Below are 20,238 nucleotides of genomic sequence, written 5' to 3'. Positions count from 1 at the left end.
CCTTTAAACGGGAACCCAATCAAATGCTTCTTGCATGACAGCTCAGCTGCCCAATTCTTTAGCCATAGGGCCCTTCGCATGTGTACCAACATGAGAGACAAACGTGATGCTTGTTGGACAGAATCCAAAATCGCATCAATCATGAAACACATAATATGAGGCATCTCTGCATACTTCTCTACTTCCTCGCTGGGAAGGAGCCCAAGCATCTGCTTAACCTGTTCCTTGAGGAACTGACATAACCCCACGGCTGCGACTGTAGGTTGCACTACAGCGCTAGTCAAGGAAAAGGAGGCTTTTAATAAGGTTTCCAGCTTCTTATCAGTTGGATCTTTAAATACCTGCACATTATCCAAGGGACAAGTCAGGTTTTTATTCACGCAAGAAACAGCCGCATCAACAGATGGGACCCCCCACTTCTTGGTGAAACTTTCCTCCAGAGGATAATACATAGAAAACCTTTTAGGAGGAGCAAACAGTTTATCGGGATGCCCCCAATCCTCATACAACAATTCTTCCATTAAGGGATGAATTGGGAAGGAATAGGCAGTCTGTGGGGCTTTCCTGACTCCCAGGGAAGAAACAGAGGACGTAGCGACTTCAGCAGCAGGCATTCTGAATGTGGTACGCACCAATTCAGTATAATACTGCACCTGTTTTCTGAGCGCCTGGGAGGAGGGGACTCTCTCCTCTTCCTCTGATTCATCCGACTGCTCATGATCCCTGTCCCAAGATAGGGATCTCTCCTCATTGTCAGAAGAATCATCTGAGAGAGGAATTTCAGCAGAGGGAGGGGATCTACCCCTTTTCCTGCTATCTTTCAGGGAAGCAGAAATAAAATTCATTATTCTCCCTTCAAAACCCTCCAATGTAGCCCTAAGGGAGTCCTCAGTGACATAAACCGGGGCTGGGACATTAGGAGAGGCTGCAAAACCTGACAGGGTCACTGACTCGTCTTGAGAGGCTGGCTCCAGTCTTGCAGGGGGGATGGTAACTTACAGGCACTTTTAGAACCCCTGAACCTAGGCGGTGATTTACCAGTGCCTTTGCTACCTCCCCCTGAGACCCTCTTACTAGGAGACATAGTCCTAAGCTACAAAGCAGAGGTACTAGTAGAAGTGCAATCACTGTTGTGCTTAAAGTCTCACAATAAATATATATGCTTAAACTGCACAACCTGATGCTGAGTAGGTGTCTTAGGTTTGCCTGGATCCAATCCCCTCGGATGCTTACTGCCCATAGCTCCTGTGTCTCCACTTACAGCCCCCTGACGCTATGGGCTTTTTAAATCTTCTGCCTGGCGCCTGCGCAGTACAGTGCCGTGCACACTGACGTGCGCGGCTCACAACCACACTCCCCCTCCTCCATTAGGCTGGGAACGCGCCCGGCATGCACGAGGACCGCGGGATCCAGGGGAGGAAAGGAGAACTCCACCGGAGCTGCGTGGGACCCCCAGACTACGTGGGACCCCTGTGTTACCTTGTTGTGGCAGGGACTGCAGTGGAGACGGGAAACAGCTGGAGAACCAGGCTTCACTGAGCGTGTGTACTGAAAGGCATGTAAGTATGCATCAGGCTGCTCTTACTCCCTCTAGTGGTGGAAACCAGGTAAGACATACAACTACTCAAAATGAAGAAATCCATCATATAATTATATATATAGGATTAACTTCCCTTACCTGTCCTCGCCACAGGAATTGCTGAAACAGACAAATTCCAGCCTTCACCCATCACGGCGGGCAGTGTTAGCCAACCTTCAGGTTTATCTGGGGCTCTTTCTCGGAAGAGCCTCCTACCTGGACCATGTAAAAGACTCTGCCAGAAACTTTCATGTGCTCTGTATAAACAGTACACCAAGACTGGTTTTCCCAGAGCCCAGTCTTCCAATAGGAGAGGACTTACAGGCCAAACCTCGTTTCTTCGGCTGACGAGGCCCGGGTACCATACCATCTTGGGAGTCAAATATCGGCCCGAGGTATGGATCCGGTTTGTTGTAGCCCTTAGGCCCCCGCAGGGACCTGCACAGAGCTAAAGTTTTACGTGACCTTAATTGGGGTCAACCAGTGTCCAATCACCAGAGGTGCCTATATAACCCACTATGTAATGAAGCTCCTGTGTCCCGTGATGTATGATCAAGATATATATATATATATATATATATATATATATATATATATATATATACAGGCATACTCCACTTTTAAGTACACAATGGGGTTGATTTACTAAAGCTGAAAAGTTCTAACCCCAGCTTGTTCAATTAAGCTTTGGTAGTAAAACCTGGAAGCTCATTGGTTTCTATGCAAAAGTGAGCCTGATTTTACACTTTCCAGCTTTAGTAAATGAACCCCATTGTGTACTTAAAAGTGGAGTATGCCTGTATATGTATATATGTATATATATATATATATATATATATGTATATATATATATATATATATATATATATATATATATATATATATATATATAATCACAACGCCTGAAGTGTATTAGAAACTGTACACACTGTATCAGATACTGTGTACATCACCTGCACTGTATTAGAAACTGTACAGCGACTGCACTGCATTATATACTCTGTACACCATCTAAAGTGTATTAGAAACTGTACACACTGTATTAGATACTGTGTGCACCACCTGCAATGTATTAGAAACTGTACACCACCTGCACTGTATTAGATACTGTGTACACCTGCACAGTATTAGAAACTGTACAACGGCTGCACTGTATTATATACTTTGTACACTACCTGAAGTGTATTACAAACTACACACTGTATTAGATATTGTGTACACGGCCTGCTCTGTATTAGGAACTGTACAATGACTGCACTGTATTATATACTGTGTACATCACTTGAAGTGTATTAGAAACTGTACACACTGTATTCGATATTGTGTACACTGCCTGCACTGTATTAGAAACTGTACAATGGGTGCACTGTATTATATACTGTGTACCCCACCAGAAGTGTATTAGAAATTTACACCCTGTATTATATATTTAGATACTTAGAACACTACCTGAAGTGTATTAGAAACTATACACCACCGAATGCACTGTATATATATATATATATATATATATATATATATATATATATACATATGTATAAAGGCTACACTGAATGCAGAGTAAAGAGTATACTTTGTCCAATCATCGTACAGCAATGCACTCTGTGATATCACAGTGCATTAAGGAGCATTCTGCAGTGATTAATTTTCCTGTGAATGCCCCATAATGTTCGCTGTTATTACGTTTGATTTGAACATCAAGCTCATCCCTACTGTGTATTAGGGCAGGGGATCCTTTAAGCAAGGGCAGAAGGAATGGACAGCGGCTCGGCTGTTATGCCGGAGGAGCAGGAGGGGACGCCCCCCCCCCCTCACGCCGCCTCCTGCTGCTCTTACCGGTGCTCCCGTTCAATCGGGAGCACCGATTCATGATCTGCTGCTTCCATCGGCTACGGAGGGACTTGAATGAAGCCGTAAGCGGCTTCATTCCAGTCTCCTAATTGTAAACACGGAAACAACATCATGACGTCACTTCCCATTTACTCGGCTGCCAATGGCGCCGTATTTAAAAAAATATACACTATTCAGAATCGCAGTTTTCGGCGATCTGAATACATTGAAGTGTAAAGGAGGGATCGGGGGTCTTTTAGACCCCCGATCCTTCCATAAAGAGTACCTGTCACCACCTATTACTGTCACAAAGGATGTTTATATTCCTTGTGACAGCAATAAAAGTGATCACATTTTTATTTTTATTTTTAAACAATTTATTAATTTTAAAATTAATAAAATAAATAAGATTTTTTTTTTAAAGCGCCCCCCCCCCGCCGCGAGCTCGCGCAGCAAAGAAAATGCATACGGAAGTTGCGCCCGCATATGTAAACGGTGTTCAAATCACACATGTGAGGTATCGCCACGATCGTCAAAGTGAGAGCAATAATTCTAGCACTAGACCTCCTCTGTAACGCTAACCTGGTAACCGGAATTTTTTTTTAAAACGTTGCCTATTGAGATTTTTAGGTACCGTAGTTTGTCGTCATTCCACAAGTGCATGCAATTTAGTTTTTTTTTAATTCATGAAAGTGTCCCCTTTCCCAAAAAGTTGCATTTAAAACACTGCTGCGCAAATACAGCGTGACATAAAATATTGCTACAATCGCCGTTTTATTCTCTAGAGTCTCTGCTAAAAAAAATATATATATATAATGTTTGGGGGTTCTAACTAATTGTCTAGCAAAAAATATGGATTTTAACTTGTAAACATCAAAAATAGGCTTAGTCATGAAAGGGTTAAAAACATTTCCTGGCTATTATTTCAATGGTTGTTAACCACTTCCCACCCGGCCAATGTATATAAACAGCCGGGTGGGAGCCGCCTCCTTCTGACTGGACATTCAGGAACGTCCTTCAGAAGGATGGGGATCGCGCGTGCGCGTACCCGCGCAGCGGCGTGATCCCGATGTGCTCGTGTCACCCAGACACGGCGCATCTCAGATCGGCAGGAGGGCTCTGTGATTGGCCCTCCTGATCACATGACGCCTGTGTCCAATCACGGGCAGTCATGTGATGTAAACAAACAGCCAGTTGCTAGGCAATCGGCTCTCCTCTCCTCACACGGAAGTCGTCACTGAGGAGAGCAGATCACCGCAGCTGGCTGGTGATCAGTGAGTATGAGCTGTTTTTACAGCTTTTTACTCACTGATCACTAGTCTAGTGTAAACACACATGTCACCATAATACACGTCACCACACATGTCCCCAAAACACACATGTCCCCAAATAATAAAAACACATGTCCCCAAATAATAAAAACACATGTCCCCCACATATGTCCCACTAAAATCACATGTTCCAATGATCTGTACATGATCATTTGCTTACATATGTCCGTGATCACACAAACCAATTATTATACACTTAACGGAATTTTTTTTACCAAAAACATGTAGCAGAATACATTTTGGCTTAAATTTATGACAAAATTTGATTTTATTGGATTTCTTTTAAAATAGAAAAAAGAAAATATATTTTTTACAAATTTCCGCTTTTTTTGCCCTTATATCGCAAAAAATTAAAAACAGTGTAGCATGACCGCACAATTGTCATTGAAAGTGCGAGAGCGATGAAAGCTGAAAATTGGGCTGGGAAGGAAGGGGGCGAAAGTGCCCTGTATTGTAGTGGTTAATTACCAGTAATAGTGGTAGGGGAGCAGTCACAGAGGAAGAGAAGCAGACCAAAATGCAAGACATTTTAGGACATATCTCTTACATTCAAGAAAATTAAGTGCATAAAGAAGCTCTGTAGCAAACTTGGTTATTAAATATGATAGAATTCTTTGTAAGGTATTCAGATCTTGGGCTTGATTTGTTGCAGGAAATAAATAAAAGCAGAACTGCTTTGTGATGGCTTGTGCTATGAGCTCTCAAGCTCTCATGGGGCTTGTGATTGGCGGATAATTGACTCGAAATAGTACAAATCCCTGACCCGATTCTCCTATGATTGGACAACAATCCACCTGTTGATAGTCCCTTTACCTCCACCATCTTATGTGCATCTCCTTGCCAGAGGCCTTCCCACAACATCCCCAAGCCCCCCTGCCCCTCCTAGCCCTGTTCAGTACAGCCTGTTACCTTTGCTTATTAACCACTTGCCGACCGCCGCACGACGATATACGTCGACAGAATGGCACGGGCAGGCATATGGGAGTATATATAAGTCCCTGCCTTCCCGCGGGTGGGGGGCCCGATCGGGCCCCCCCCCCGGTGCCTGCGGCGGTCGGTATTCGTTCGGGAGCGATCCGGGATGAGGGGGCGGCCATTCATTCATGGCCACCCCCTCGCGATCGCTCCCGACGAATGGAAATTCTTCGTGACATCACTTCCTCTCCTGTAATGTTAACACAGGCAGAGGAAGTGATGTAATCTCTCCTCGTGTCGGTATTTTTCGTTCCGGCACCGAGGAGAGAGGATCGGTGAGTTGCACCAACACGACACTTCACAGTAGAACATGCCAGGCACACTCACACCCCCCCTTTACCCCCCGATCACCCCCCCAATTACCCCTGCCCCCCCAGTCACAGTGACACCAATGCATTTTTTTTTTTTTTGCATTGGTGTCATTTGTGACTGTAATAACTGTTAGGGCAGTTAGGGTTAGCCCCCTTTAGTTCTAATGTACCCCCCTAACCCCCCCAATAAAGGTTTAACCCCGTGATCACCCCCCGTCGCCAGTGTCACTAAGGCTGGGTTCACATTGCAGCGGTTTATGAGAACGGATGTGATTCGCACCGCACTGCAGTGCAAATCACATCCGATCTCTGTGCGATTCGAGTTCAGCCATATAGATAGTATGGCTGAATTCGCGTTGCACCCGCCGCACCCGCCGCAAACTCGCACGGGACCCTTTTTTTGGTCCGCAGCAGAATCGGATCGCATGGGTGTTCACACCATGCGATCCGAGTTTGCAGATCGCACTGCGATATGCGAACTGATCTGGGGGTGTCATTAACATTTCACTGACACTGCAGTTCGCATAGGGCAGTGTGAACTGCCGCCGGGAGGCATGCGATGCGGGAACCCGCCGCGGATTCATGGCGTTCCCGCATCGCTCCAGTGTGAACCCAGCCTAATAAGCGATCGTTTTTCTGATCGCTGTATTAGTGTCACAGGTGACGCTAGTTAGGCAGGTAGGTATTTAGGTTCGCCGCAGCTTTTTATAGCGCCAGGGACCCCCATATACTACCGCATAAAGCCCCCTGATTGCCCCCTAGTTAACCCTTTCACCAGTGATCACCATATAACTGTTACAGGTGACGCTGGTTGGTTAGTTATTTTTTTATAGTTTCAGGGCACCCGCCATTTATTACCTAGTCTCACTAGTGTACCCGTAAATTTAGGGGTGTCTACTTTCCAAAATGGGGTCATTTGGGGGGGGGTTGTGCCATCTTGGCATTTTATGGCCTTCAAAACTGTAATGCCCTTAGAAAGCCTGAAGGCGGTGCTTGGTTTTCGGGGCCCCGTACGCGGCTAGGCTCCCAAAAAGTCCCACATATGTGGTATTCCCGTACTCAGGAGAAGCAGCAGAATTTATTTTGGGGTTTCATTTCACATATGCCCATGGCATGCGTGAGCAATATATCATTTAGTGACAACTTTGTGAAAAAATAAAATAAAATAAAAAAGTTTGTAATTTTCCCGCAACTTGTGGCAAAATATAAAATATTCCATGGACTCAACATGATTCTCAGCAAATAGCTTGGGGTGTCTACTTTCTAAAATGGGGTCATTTGTGGGGGTTTTGTGCCATCTTGGCATTTTATGGCCTTCAAAACTGTAATAGGTAGTGAGAAGTGAAATCAAAAATTTACGCCCTTAGAAAGCCTGCAGGCGGTGCTTGGTTTCGGGGCCCCGTACGCGGCTAGGCTCCCAAAAAGTACCACATATGTGGTATCCCCGTACTCAGGAGAAGCAGCAGAATTTATTTTGGGGTGTCATTTCACATATGCCCATAGCATGTGTGAGCAATATATCATTTAATGACAACTTTGTGTAAAAAAAAAAAAAAAAAAAATTTTGTCATTATTCAATCGCTTGAGGCAAATAAATAAAATATTCAATGGGCTCAACATGCCACTTATCAATTTCCTTAGGGGGTCTACTTTCCAAAATAGGGTCATTTTGGGGGGTTTTGTACTGCCCTGCCATTTTAGCACCTCAAGAAATGAGATAGGCAGTCGTAAACTAAAAGCTGCGTAAATTCCAGAAAACGTACCTTAGTTTGTAGATGTGACAACTTTTGCGCAAACCAATAAATATACAGTTATTGACTTTTTTTTTACCAAAGACATGTGGCTGAATACATTTTGGCCTAAATGTATGACTAAAATTGAGTTTATTGGATTTTTCTAATAACAAAAAGTAGAAAATATCATTTTTTTTCAAAATTTGCGGTCTTTTTACGTTTATATCACAAAAAATAAAAATCGCAGAGTCAGTCAAATACCTTTAAAAGAAAGCTCTATTTGTGGGAAGAAAAGGACGCAAATTTCGTTTGGGTACAACATTGCATGACCGCGCAATTACCAGTTAAAGCAGCGCAGTGCCAAAGTGTAAAAAGACCTGTGGTCATTTACCAGCAAAATGGTCCGGTCTGAAAGTGGTTAAAGCAGATTTACTTTGTAAGAATTCTTAGCTACTTTAACACAATCAGCTAAATTATTTACTTTGGAAGTTTATAGTTACATAGTTACATAGTTTTGGCATCATTTCACAGGAAATAAATCTGGTACTCATTTGCTTCCCATCCAAATATTTCTAAGGTAGTATATGATTTCTACACATATCCTGTCATGGTTATGCAATAGTTTGTTTGCTTACCTGTTTCCATGTGTTCATTTAGAGACCAGCCGACCCTCACCTGTCTGCTTTTGTAATCCATCCTCTGGCATGGCTCCACCCTAGCTCCTATCAGGGAGCTCTATATTAACCTGTGCACTGCAGGCCAACCCTGCTGGTCAACCTTTGTGTGTTAGCTTCCTGTTGCCTGCCGTGTGCTCTTCTGTTGTTCCGTTACCGACTTTGGCGTGTCCTTGATTATCCCTGTTTTCCTGTGATCCTGACCTTTTGGCGTGTCCCTGACTATTCCTGTCTGCTTGTGGCCCCGACCTTGGCTTTGTCCCTCACTATCCCTATCCTCCTGTTGCCTACTGTGGGTGTCAGCTGGGGGACCCTGGGGGTCGCGACCTGGAGCCAGTTGCAGCCAAGTCCATCCTCACCACTAGAGGCACTGGTGAACACCTGCTGGCTCTTAGACTCCGCGCCCCAGGGAATCTTACGCTCTAACCCCAGTGGGATCTGTCTCCCATCTGCAGCAGTTAGTCCACAACCTTGCAGTGCACTCCTGATCCCTACGGTGTGCATCTGTCACCTCGCCTCAAAGTGACCTGACAGTTTGATCAGCCATGGACCCGGCTGACGTGCCGCTTCCTACAGTCGATCCGTTGCAGGGCTTAGTTTGCAGACTTGAGACCCAAGAATCGCATCAGACCCAGGTGATGTGATTCCTTCAAGATCTCGCTTCCCGCTTCGAGCAGCTACAGGCTTCCTTGGGAACCCCGAACCTGCAGCCTCAAGTACAGTCAGCAGCTGCACCTATCGCACCAGTCGCATCCACACATGCATTATTACTGCCAGCTCTGTCCCATTTCTCTGGGGACTCCAAGGCTTGCAGGGGGTTCCTTAGCCAGTGCACAATTTATTTTGAACTTCAGCCCCAAAACGTCCTGTCCGATCTGGCAAAAGTAGCATATATCGTATCCCTCCTGTCCGGCGAGGCGCTAGCTTGGGCTGCCCCTCTGTGGGAACTGAATGATCCAGTGGTTTTTAGCCTGTCTGATTTCTTGAAACTTTTTCGGAATATTTTCGAGGAACCGGGTCGTGTCTCCTCAGCGGCTAGCACTCTTTTACATCTCTGTCAAGAGTCTGCGTCTGTGGGACAGTATGCTCTTCAGTGCCGTATCCTCACAGCTGAATTGAGCTGGAATAATGAGGCCCTAGTTGCAACCTTTTTACATGGCCTCTCTGATAGAGTGAAGGATGAATTAGCAGGAAGATCCCTTCCCGCTGATCTGGACAGTGTCATCACCTTGTGTAACCAGATCGATATTCGCTTTCAGGAGAGGACCCTGGAAAAAAGACGCCAGCACTCCCCGTTCTTTAGGCAGTCTGAGCCCCCAGTCCCTTCTCTTCGATCTGAGGAGCACCCCCTGCCTACAGAGGAACCTATGCAGTTGGGCTGGACTAAGTTATCTCCCGAAGAACATGCTAGGCGCAGAACTCTGGGCCTATGCCTCTATTGTGGGGCCAAAGGTCATTTCCGTGACACTTGTTCTCTTCGTCTGGAAAAACGCTCAGGGCTAATACATCTGGAAGGTGGAGTATTAGACCCTGAAATATCACCTTCACCTTCTCGTCTTCTCCTTTCTGTGATGCTTAATGTCGGTGCTTCCTCTCGTTCGGTCTCAGCACATCTGGATTCCGAAGCCGCTGCCAATTTCATGGATTGGGAAACTGCATCCTCCATGAGACTTACCCTTTTGCCCCTTACGGCGCCATTGGTGGTCTTCATGATTGATGGCACGGTTCTCCCAGGGGGCCCTATCCACTTCCAGACTCTTCCTGTTAAGATGTCTGTAGGGACCAGGAGTGGATATCCTTCCTTGTCTTACCTAAGGCTTCATCTCCTATTATATTAGGTCTTCCTTGGTTACGGCTCCATTCTCCACACATTGACTGGTCTGCTGGACAGATCCTGGCTTGGGGTTCCTCCTGTTTCTCTTCCTGCCTACTCAAGGGTACCCCAAAGGAGAAACTTCCTGTTGCCACCATCCCAGTATCTTCTGCTCTTCCCGCTGTATATAGCGATCTCTGGGATGTGTCCTGCAATAGTCGGACTGATGCACTCTCTAGGTCATGTGGTACTCTGGATGAGGGGCCCACCTATGAACCCGAGTCGATCATTCACTCCAGTTCGCATAACCATTTACCTTTGCCTGTCCCTAATCTCCCTTGGACGCACAGCCAGGCTAACTTGTCTGCAAGTTTCACAGTTGCTATGCCCTGTGATGCGATTGAGATGGTGGCTACACCTGACAATACTATTCAGTCGGCCTCTGCACCAGTTATGCCAGTCCAGCCCATGCCCAATGAGCTCCCTGCTTCTTGTTCAGGACCTTCTGTGACCTGGCCTCACCCTACTGCTACTATTTCCATTCAAACCCATTTAAGAGGCTCAATCCATCCCTTGGATAGAATACCTCATTCGGCCAGGAGGGGTTTTCAATCTTTTTCTCAGGGTTCTCTGCATTCTGTTTGTGTTTCAGCTATCCAGCTTGACTCTTGTGACATGTCACCTTCTAACCAACCTGACCTCAGGGATCCACTGACCTCTGCCCAGTATAGTGGTCCTGTTATAGATGCCCAGCTCATCTTTAAGGGTCTGGGGGACCCTGCTCAGGCTCCTGATCTCCTCATGCCCTTACCCATTCCTAATGCCGCGTACACACGGGCGGACTGTATGGCCTACTTAGTCCGCCGAAACACATTTCAGCGGACAGTCCGCTCATGTGTGGGCTTCAGTGGACTTTTTCAGCGTGCAGTCTGGCGTACTAAGTATTTCGGATTTTTGGAAATTCTGTCCGTCGTACTTTGGTTTCAGCGGACAATCCGCTCGTCAGTAGGCTAGTTCGACGGACTAAGAATGGCGCATGCTCAGAAAGGATTTACACGGCGGAAAGGTGCTTTGCTGTGTATTGGACTTCCTATTTCTAGTCCCGTCGTACGTGCTGTACACGTCATCGCGCAAGCTTTCGTCGGACTGTTTGGCTATCCGTGTGTGGTCAAGTCCGTTCAGTGGAAAGTATGACGGACTGTCCGTCGGATTGTATGACGGACTAAGTACGCCATACAGTCCGCTCGTGTGTACGCGGCATTAGAAGCCTTTAGTCCTCAAGTCCTCTCGTCCTCTCCCTACCTCGGTTCCAGTCTCTGAGGATAATCTAAAATACGAGGTTAGTCAAGTTTTGGATTCCCGGCTCCGTAAAGGCATTCTTCAGTACCTCGTACATTGGAAAGGGTTTGGTCCTGAGGAGAGGTCTTGGATCACTGCATCTGAGGTCTTTGCTCCTAGTCTGTTGAGGAGGTTCCATCTGGAAATTCCCTTTAAGCCTGGACCCAGGCGGGGGAGGGGGAGGCCTCGTAAGAGGGAGGGTACTGCCATGGTTATGCAATAGTTTGTTTGCTTACCTGTTTCCATGTGTTCATCTAGAGACCAGCCAACCCTCACCTGTCTGCTTTTGTAATCCATCCTCTGGCATGGCTCCACCCTAGCTCCTATCAGGGAGCTCTATATTAACCTGTGCACTGCAGGCCAACCCTGCTGATCAACCTTTGTGTGTTAGCTTCCTGTTACCTGCCGTGTGCTCTTCTGTTGTTCCGTTACCGACTTTGGCGTGTCCTTGATTATCCCTGTTTGCCTGTGATCCTGACCTTTTGGCGTGTCCCTGACTATTCCTGTCTGCTTGTGGCCCCGACCTTGGCTTTGTCCCTCACTATCCCTATCCTCCTGTTGCCTACTGTGGGTGACAGCTGGGGGAACCTGGGGGTCGCGACCTGGAGCCAGTTGCAGCCAAGTCCATCCTCACCACTAGAGGCGCTGGTGAACACCTGCTGGCTCTTAGACTCCGCGCCCAGGGAATCTTACGCTCTAACCACAGTGGGATCTGTCTCCCATCTGCAGCAGTCAGCCGTAGGGTCCACAACCTTGCGGTGCACTCCTGATCCCTACGGTGTGCATCTGTCACCTCGCCTCAAAGTGACCTGACATATCCATTAACTTTTAACTCCATAAGCCATCAGACTGAAAGCATAGGTTTTATTTAGCAAAACCGCATACTTCTTAACTTGTAGGCAATAACTGATACTGGAACAGGAAAAGGTTTGACGTCACACTCACAGGTTTGAAGCATAAGTGAAGACTTTATTGAAGATAAAAATCATCATAGACATCATGACATCAATGTAGACCTGGCAGAGACTAACACTCTTCACAAATTGTAATTTGCTTAGTCATAATCAATAACTGTCAATACAATACAATTCAATAATCATAAATAACTGATACACTCCCCTATTGACATTTATAAATGGAGACCTTTGTTCCTTTTTCAGTTTTTTGCTTGTTTTTTTTTTTATTCACTGTACACTGTTTGCAAATTTATATCTGTTTGTTTAACTACATGAATATCTTTGCCACTATAAAATTGATACCTACATAAAAAAAGAAGAAAGAAAAAGATGGGACTTTTGAGGCACAACATGTATCTACAAACATATATTTAATCATATACTAAATAGCCTACCTATATATATATATATATATATATATATATATATACCGTATTTATCGGCGTATAACACGCACTTTTTCCCCCTTAAAATTGGAGAAAAGTCGTGGGTGCATGTTATACGCCAATCCCCACTGTCTGTGAGTCTAAAATACTGAGCGTCGCCGAAAAAGACCGAGCGCCGCCGAAAAAGACGGGGCGCCGCCGAAAAAGACCGAGCCGACTGGGCGGGACTGCAAGCCGAGCCGAGCCGAGTACACAGTACAGTCGGCTCGGTCTTTTTCGGCAGCGCTCACTCTAGAAACAGCAGGGAGGCGGGACTACGAGCGCCAGTGCGTGTTATACCCCGATAAATACGGTATATATATATATATATATACACACACGCTGTACAGTGCTCAAAAGAAAAAACTTCAAAAGCGAGGCCCTAGCTGTGTTCTGGCACCAACTACACTAGCAGTCCTGACCTTTTCAGGCTCTCTGTGAGACATTGGACTACAGCTCATATTAAACTCTGCCCCCATAGGTATGCAAAAAACAAAACAAAAAGTAATTTACTTGAATTCATACTGTATATCAATATGCGTATAGCTAATTCTGACCAATAGATGAATACAAAAATCCTTGTGAGGAGTTTCTGCTTCAGAGATACATAAATTATTTTTTTTTAAATAGAAAATTATACAACTCAAGTTTTTTGGCATTTACCATCTATATTATGTGTGGCAGTCTTATCCATCCACCTATCATGACATATAAGGTCTTCCTGGAGGATGTTGTATGTTTTTATGTGTCTTTTATGTTATTAGGTAAAAAATTGAATATTGCCAGTTATATGTGATCAATCTGTAACCACTTCCTATATGGCCCCTGTAAATAAATGGCTAACTGGGAATAGCATTGATTTTGGAGGGCATCATTTTGGTGACTGCACATTTTACTGCTCTCTATTGATCTGAGACTTTGACTAATGCTCTGAAGAAACTGTATGCCAGTGCAGAAGCCAGGGCCATGATCAGTTGCCACAGAAGTACATTGTCACCATAGTGACGCTGCACTGTTCAGGTGACAGGATGTAAAAATATATATATTTTTCTTACATACTGTCAGAAGAGCAAGCACAGTGTCACTATGGTGACATTCTACTGCTGTGGTGGTGATCATGTACTAGACATGTGCATTTGTTTTCGTCCGAATGCATTTTTGTCCGAATTTCAGGTATCTTTGTTATCGTTTTAACAAACGATAACGAAAGCACAGAATCCGAAAAACAAAAGATCCAACATAAAAAAAATGCTTTATTTTCGTTTTCGTTGTGACAACAGTTTGATATAGATAGGAGATTCGACATCACACTGACAATAACAATCTGTGTCTATGTAACCTGTGTTCGAATGTGCCTAAGCTCTATTAGTCCAGGATTATAGAGCATAGAGAAAAGATTCGACAGAGAGAAAAGATTCGACATAGAGAGAAAAGATTCGACAGAGAGAGAAAAGATCTCTGCTGGAATTGGGTGGGGGAAGTAAAATAAAAATAATGATGATGATGAATGTTATTGGCTGATTGTAACCAAAGAGGAGGAGCAGTAAAATAGCTAGAACTAAGATCACATGTACAGCCAACTTACTTTCATTTACAATTGCTAGCAGAGAGAGACACACACACACTGAATCATTTCAAGACAGTCAATCTTAGCTGGTCCGTTTGTCAGAGAACCTAAATTATTGAGCAATTAAGCATAAGTATAGAAACAGAACAATAGTGAAGCAAGCTACAATTTAACTTAACTTTTTCATAATAATCTGCTGCTATTGTGTTAGTGTTGTGAACTTGATAGTGATACTAGTGTTATTAGTGTTGTGATAGCCTCAGATGCTGTCCGTGTTGTGGGGGGGGGATTTATTATTATAGATTCTATATTAGATATAGATTGTTATAGATTCTATATTATAGATTGAGATTCTATATAGATTTTATATACCCTATCTTGTTACCTGTCTGATCAGTGATCACTATTAGTGATGGACGAACGTTTCGCCCGGCGGTCGTTTCGCGGCGAATTTCCGACTTTCGCCGTCCGCGGGTTCGAACGCCTTTTTCCGTCATTCGCCCCGGCGGACTTACGTGTTTAATGTATACAAGAACTTTAACCTTTCGTGACACGTTTATCATGTGTTACAGGACAACCAATTGAGACATGACAGCTCATGGACACTTGGACATTCCCCCTAACCTATAAATACACCCGATCCGGTGGCCATTTTACATTCTTTCTTCTGTCACTGTAGGGAAAGGATCCTGTGTGGAGTAGGGACAGAGAAAACGCTAGCTATTTGGTACACAAAAGTTCTTTTCAGGACTGGTATAGGTGTTAGGTCAGCAGCCTGAGTTTCTTTTGTCAGTTTAGATAAAGGGACAGAGCGCTGTATGCTGCTATTTTAGGGACAGCTCAGCCAGATTAGTCTTTCTTCATCATCATCATCATCATCATCATTAGCTGTTACTATCAGGTCCACAAAAGAGCTGTTCCAGCTAATCGTTCCAGCCTACTCTTTTTTGCCAATTTGTATAGGGACAGGCAGGAAGCAGTGTGTCAGGCAGTGAGGATAATTTTAAAGACTTGCTGTTACTATTAGTTCCACAAAGGTTCTTTTCAGGACTGGTATCAGTGGTACGGTAATAGGCTTGTACACGTATAATATTCTTTCTTCCAAATATAGAAAGAATATTATACTTGACTGCTGCCCTTCTGCTGCAGTCTGCTAATCATTCACAACTCACTTGTTCCACAAAGCTCTTTATCAGGACTGGTAACTTGGTCTGTCTAGGGTGCTACGGTACATAGGCTTGGGTGCGGTACAGTCTGCTGTTCTGTAAGGACCGCTATCGGTCCACAATACATAGGGTTGCCGTGCACTACTGCTGACCGCTGCCCTATACTGCAGCAGTCCTTCAGCGGTATAGGGACTGACGCACAGTCTGCTAAACACTAATACACAACCTGCTTGGTCCACAAAAGTTCTTATAAGGACTGGTAACTTGGTATAGGGTGCTACGGTACATAGGCCTGAGTGCGTTACAGTCTGCTGTTCTGTAAGGACCGCTATCGGTCCACAATACATAGGGTTGACGTGCACTACTGCTGACCGCTGCCCTATACTGCAGCAGTCCTTCAGCGGTATAGGGACTGACGCACAGTCTGCTAAACACTAACACACAACCTGCTTGGTCCACAAAAGTTCTTATAAGGACTGGTAACTTGGTATAGGGTGCTACGGTACATAGGCCTGAGTGCAGTACAGTCTGCTGTTCTGTAAGGACTGCTATCGGTCCACAATACATAGGGTTGCCGTGCACTACTGCTGACCGCTGCCCTATACTGCAGCAGTCCTTCAGCGGTATAGGGACTGACGCACAGTCTGCTAAACACTAATACACAACCTGCTTGGTCCACAAAAGTTCTTATAAGGACTGGTAACTTGGTATAGGGTGCTACGGTACATAGGCCTGAGTGCAGTACAGTCTGCTGTTCTGTAAGGACCGCTATCGGTCCACAATACATAGGGTTGCCGTGCACTACTGCTGACCGCTGCCCTATACTGCAGCAGTCCTTCATTGGTATAGGGACTGACGTACAGTCTGCTAATCACTAACACACAACCTGCTTGGTCCACAAAAGTTCTTATAAGGACTGGTAACTTGGTATAGGGTGCTACGGTACATAGGCCTGAGTGCGTTACAGTCTGCTGTTCTGTAAGGACCGCTATCGGTCCACAATACATAGGGTTGCCGTGCACTACTGCTGACCGCTGCCCTATACTGCAGCAGTCCTTCAGCGGTATAGGGACTGACGCACAGTCTGCTAAACACTAACACACAACCTGCTTGGTCCACAAAAGTTTTTATAAGGACTGGTAACTTGGTATAGGGTGCTACGGTACATAGGCCTGAGTGCAGTACAGTCTGCTGTTCTGTAAGGACCGCTATCGGTCCACAATACATAGGGTTGACGTGCACTACTGCTGACCGCTGCCCTATACTGCAGCAGTCCTTCAGCGGTATAGGGACTAAGAGTTTTGTCACAGGGTGATTTAAAAAATGACAGGCAGAGGAAGAGGCAGGCCCTTCCGCAGGGGTGGTAGGGGTAGGGCAGGAGCAACAGCCTTGAGCCAAAGTGGGAAGTTGCAGAAGGTGCGTTCAATTACTTTAAAGGACGCACCAGACTTGGTTGAGTGGCTCACTCAGCCTTATTCTTCTGCACCCTCCTCATCCTCTCGATCTGCACCCTCTTCTTCACTCTCTGCTATGTGCACCCCCAAAGACACTACCACCAACAACACCACCACCACCACATACCTTCCGCTTGAGTGCAAATGGGGGCCTTCATGCTCCAGTGTTTTAATAGGGACCCCCGTATAAAAAGCATGAGGGTCAAGGACCAGTACTGGGTGGCAACGTACTTAGATCCCCGGTACAAACACAAAATGGCGGAAATGTTACCGCCGTCGCAGAGGGCTGTCAGAATGCAGCACTTCCAGGCCTTGCTTCGAGAAATGCTGCATTCTGCTTTTGCGTGCGCTGGCAGAGGAGCAATTCCCACTCCCAGAGAAGGATTTGCGGGTACCAATCCAACAGCGCCTGCAAGAAGAGGCCGGTTTGAAGATGTGTTGGTGACTTCGGATATGAGGTCATTCTTTCAGCCGACCCATCGACAGGTGTCATCCGGATCCAGCATCAGGGAACGCCTAGACCGTCAGGTGTCCGACTACATTGGGTTAACGGCCGATGTGGACGCTCTGAGGAGTGATGAACCCCTAGACTACTGGGTGGGCAGGCTTGACCTCTGGCCAGAGCTTGCCCAATTTGCAATCGAACTGTTGGCTTGCCCCTCATCCAGTGTCCTGTCCGAAAGGACGTTCAGCGCAGCAGGGGGGATTGTGACCGATAAGCGTACTCGCCTAGCTCACGACAGTGTTAACTACCTCACATTTCTAAAAATGAATGAGGCATGGATCTCGGAGGAATTCAACACATGTGATCAGTAGACCATGTATATGTCTATAAACAATTTTTGGAATCAAGCACACAGACCTTCTTAATTCATTTGGCTCACTTCCCTGACCCAAAAAAGCACACCGTACTATATGCCCCTACCCTCCTCTTTGAAGAGGTTGAGCGGTGTCATATTTCTACTGGGGCTGCTTATTATGAGGGGTTCCCACCATCCCTGTGCTGTGCTGACTTCCTCCTGGGTGTTCTTATTATGAGGGGCTCCCACCATCCCTGTGCTGTGCTGACTTCCTCCTGGGGGTTCTTATTATGAGGGGATCACACCATCCCTGTGCTGTGCTGACTTCCTCCTGGGGCTGCTTACGGTGCTGCTGTCAGCGCTGTATGTCACGGAGCTGCTGTCAGCGCTGTATGTCACGGAGCTGCTGTCAGCGCTGTATGTCACGGAGCTGCTGTCAGCGCTGTATGTCACGGAGCTGCTGTCAGCGCTGTATGTCACGGAGCTGCTGTCAGCGCTGTATGTCACGGAGCTGCTGTCAGCGCTGTATGTCACGGAGCTGCTGTCAGCGCTGTATGTCACGGAGCTGCTGTCAGCGCTGTATGTCACGGTGCTGCTGTCAGCGCTGTATGTCACGGAGCTGCTGTCAGCGCTGTATGTCACGGAGCTGCTGTCAGTGCTGTATGTCACGGAGCTGCTGTCAGCGCTGTATGTCACGGAGCTGCTGTCAGCGCTGTATGTCACGGAGCTGCTGTCAGCGCTGTATGTCACGGTGCTGCTGTCAGCGCTGTATGTCACGGAGCTGCTGTCAGCGCTGTATGTCACGGAGCTGCTGTCAGTGCTGTATGTCACGGAGCTGCTGTCAGCGCTGTATGTCACGGAGCTGCTGTCAGCGCTGTATGTCACGGAGCTGCTGTCAGCGCTGTATGTCACGGTGCTGCTGTCAGCGCTGTATGTCACGGAGCTGCTGTCAGCGCTGTATGTCACGGAGCTGCTGTCAGCGCTGTATGTCACGGAGCTGCTGTCAGCGCTGTATGTCACGGAGCTGCTGTCAGCGCTGTATGTCACGGTGCTGATGTCAGTGCTCTGTATTACGGTGCTGCTGTCAGTGCTCTGTATCTCCTGCACCCTCTTGTTTGCCTACCCTGGTCCCTGACCTTCCCTCTCCTCCATTGCCTTCATTAGCTCCATAGTCCTGAATTGTCAGAACAATTTCCCAAATAAAAAAAAAATGCTTGTAGTTATCGATCCCAAATTCACCTCATACATGTATTATGCTATTGTCCAGGTGGTGGGACTACGTGCTACCCCCTAATAATTACCCCGTGGCCGCAAATTCGACCTAAAGGTTTGCGAAATTCGCCTCCCATTGAAGTCAATGGAGCCCGCGGCGAACGGTCGTTTTCGCGAACGTTTGTGTCCGTTCGCGTTTCGCGTTCGCGAAACGTCCCGTCGGAAGTTCGTCCATCACTAATCACTATCACCAGTCCATTTTCTGTTTGAACTATATACATTCAACATAAACAACAAAGATTCGACAAAGCAGCGAAAAACATACAAATGCCGAATCTTTGGTTTATGGTGTCTGTTGAAAGTATATGGAGTCATACAGTTTAGCTGTTCCGTCGAATCTTCTTTGAACATTCAACAGACACCATAAACCTTCAATGACAGTTTCGACCTTAATTAATTTGGATTTTCGGATGAATGCAATTTTTAACGAAAAACTAAATAAATAAAAATGAATTTCGGGAGTAACTAAATAAATGTGTTTTTCAGACGAAAACGAAATTCCAAAACAAAATATTTCAGTGTGCACATGTCTATCATGTACAATAACTGGCAGCTCTGATAGTCTCAAAACGTTTATATAAAATCAATTTGAGTAAAGTGTTGACTGAGTAATTTTCATTTAAAGTGTGGTAGTGCTTAAAACTGAGAAAAGATAAAAAAAAATAACCATTTCTAAAAATCCAAATCATATTTTTCTACTACAATATAAAGGGTTTTTGTACCATTATTTTATTTTAAGTCTTGATAAACACAGATTTGTATTGTTCATTTCTCATTACTGCTAGGTGTAGTAATGAGAAGGGTTTTAGCATTATTATTAGTATTATTAGGGTGTTCTGTAAGACTTTTTTAGGATCTCTTATGCCACGTACACACGTATCAGACTATCCGGCGGACTTAGTCTGGCGGACAAACCGCCGGACTGTCCGCCGGACTTTCCGAACGAGCTACCTGCCCACACACGGCACTTTTGCGGCGGACTAGGTCCGGCGGACTTACTATCCGCCGTACCGC

This window comes from Lithobates pipiens, unplaced genomic scaffold (assembly GCF_037356315.1).
Source record: "Lithobates pipiens isolate NorthernLeopardFrog02 unplaced genomic scaffold, aLitPip1_a1.2 Scaffold_18, whole genome shotgun sequence".
Classification (NCBI taxonomy): domain Eukaryota; kingdom Metazoa; phylum Chordata; class Amphibia; order Anura; family Ranidae; genus Lithobates; species Lithobates pipiens.
This window is presented reverse-complemented; position numbering follows the sequence as displayed.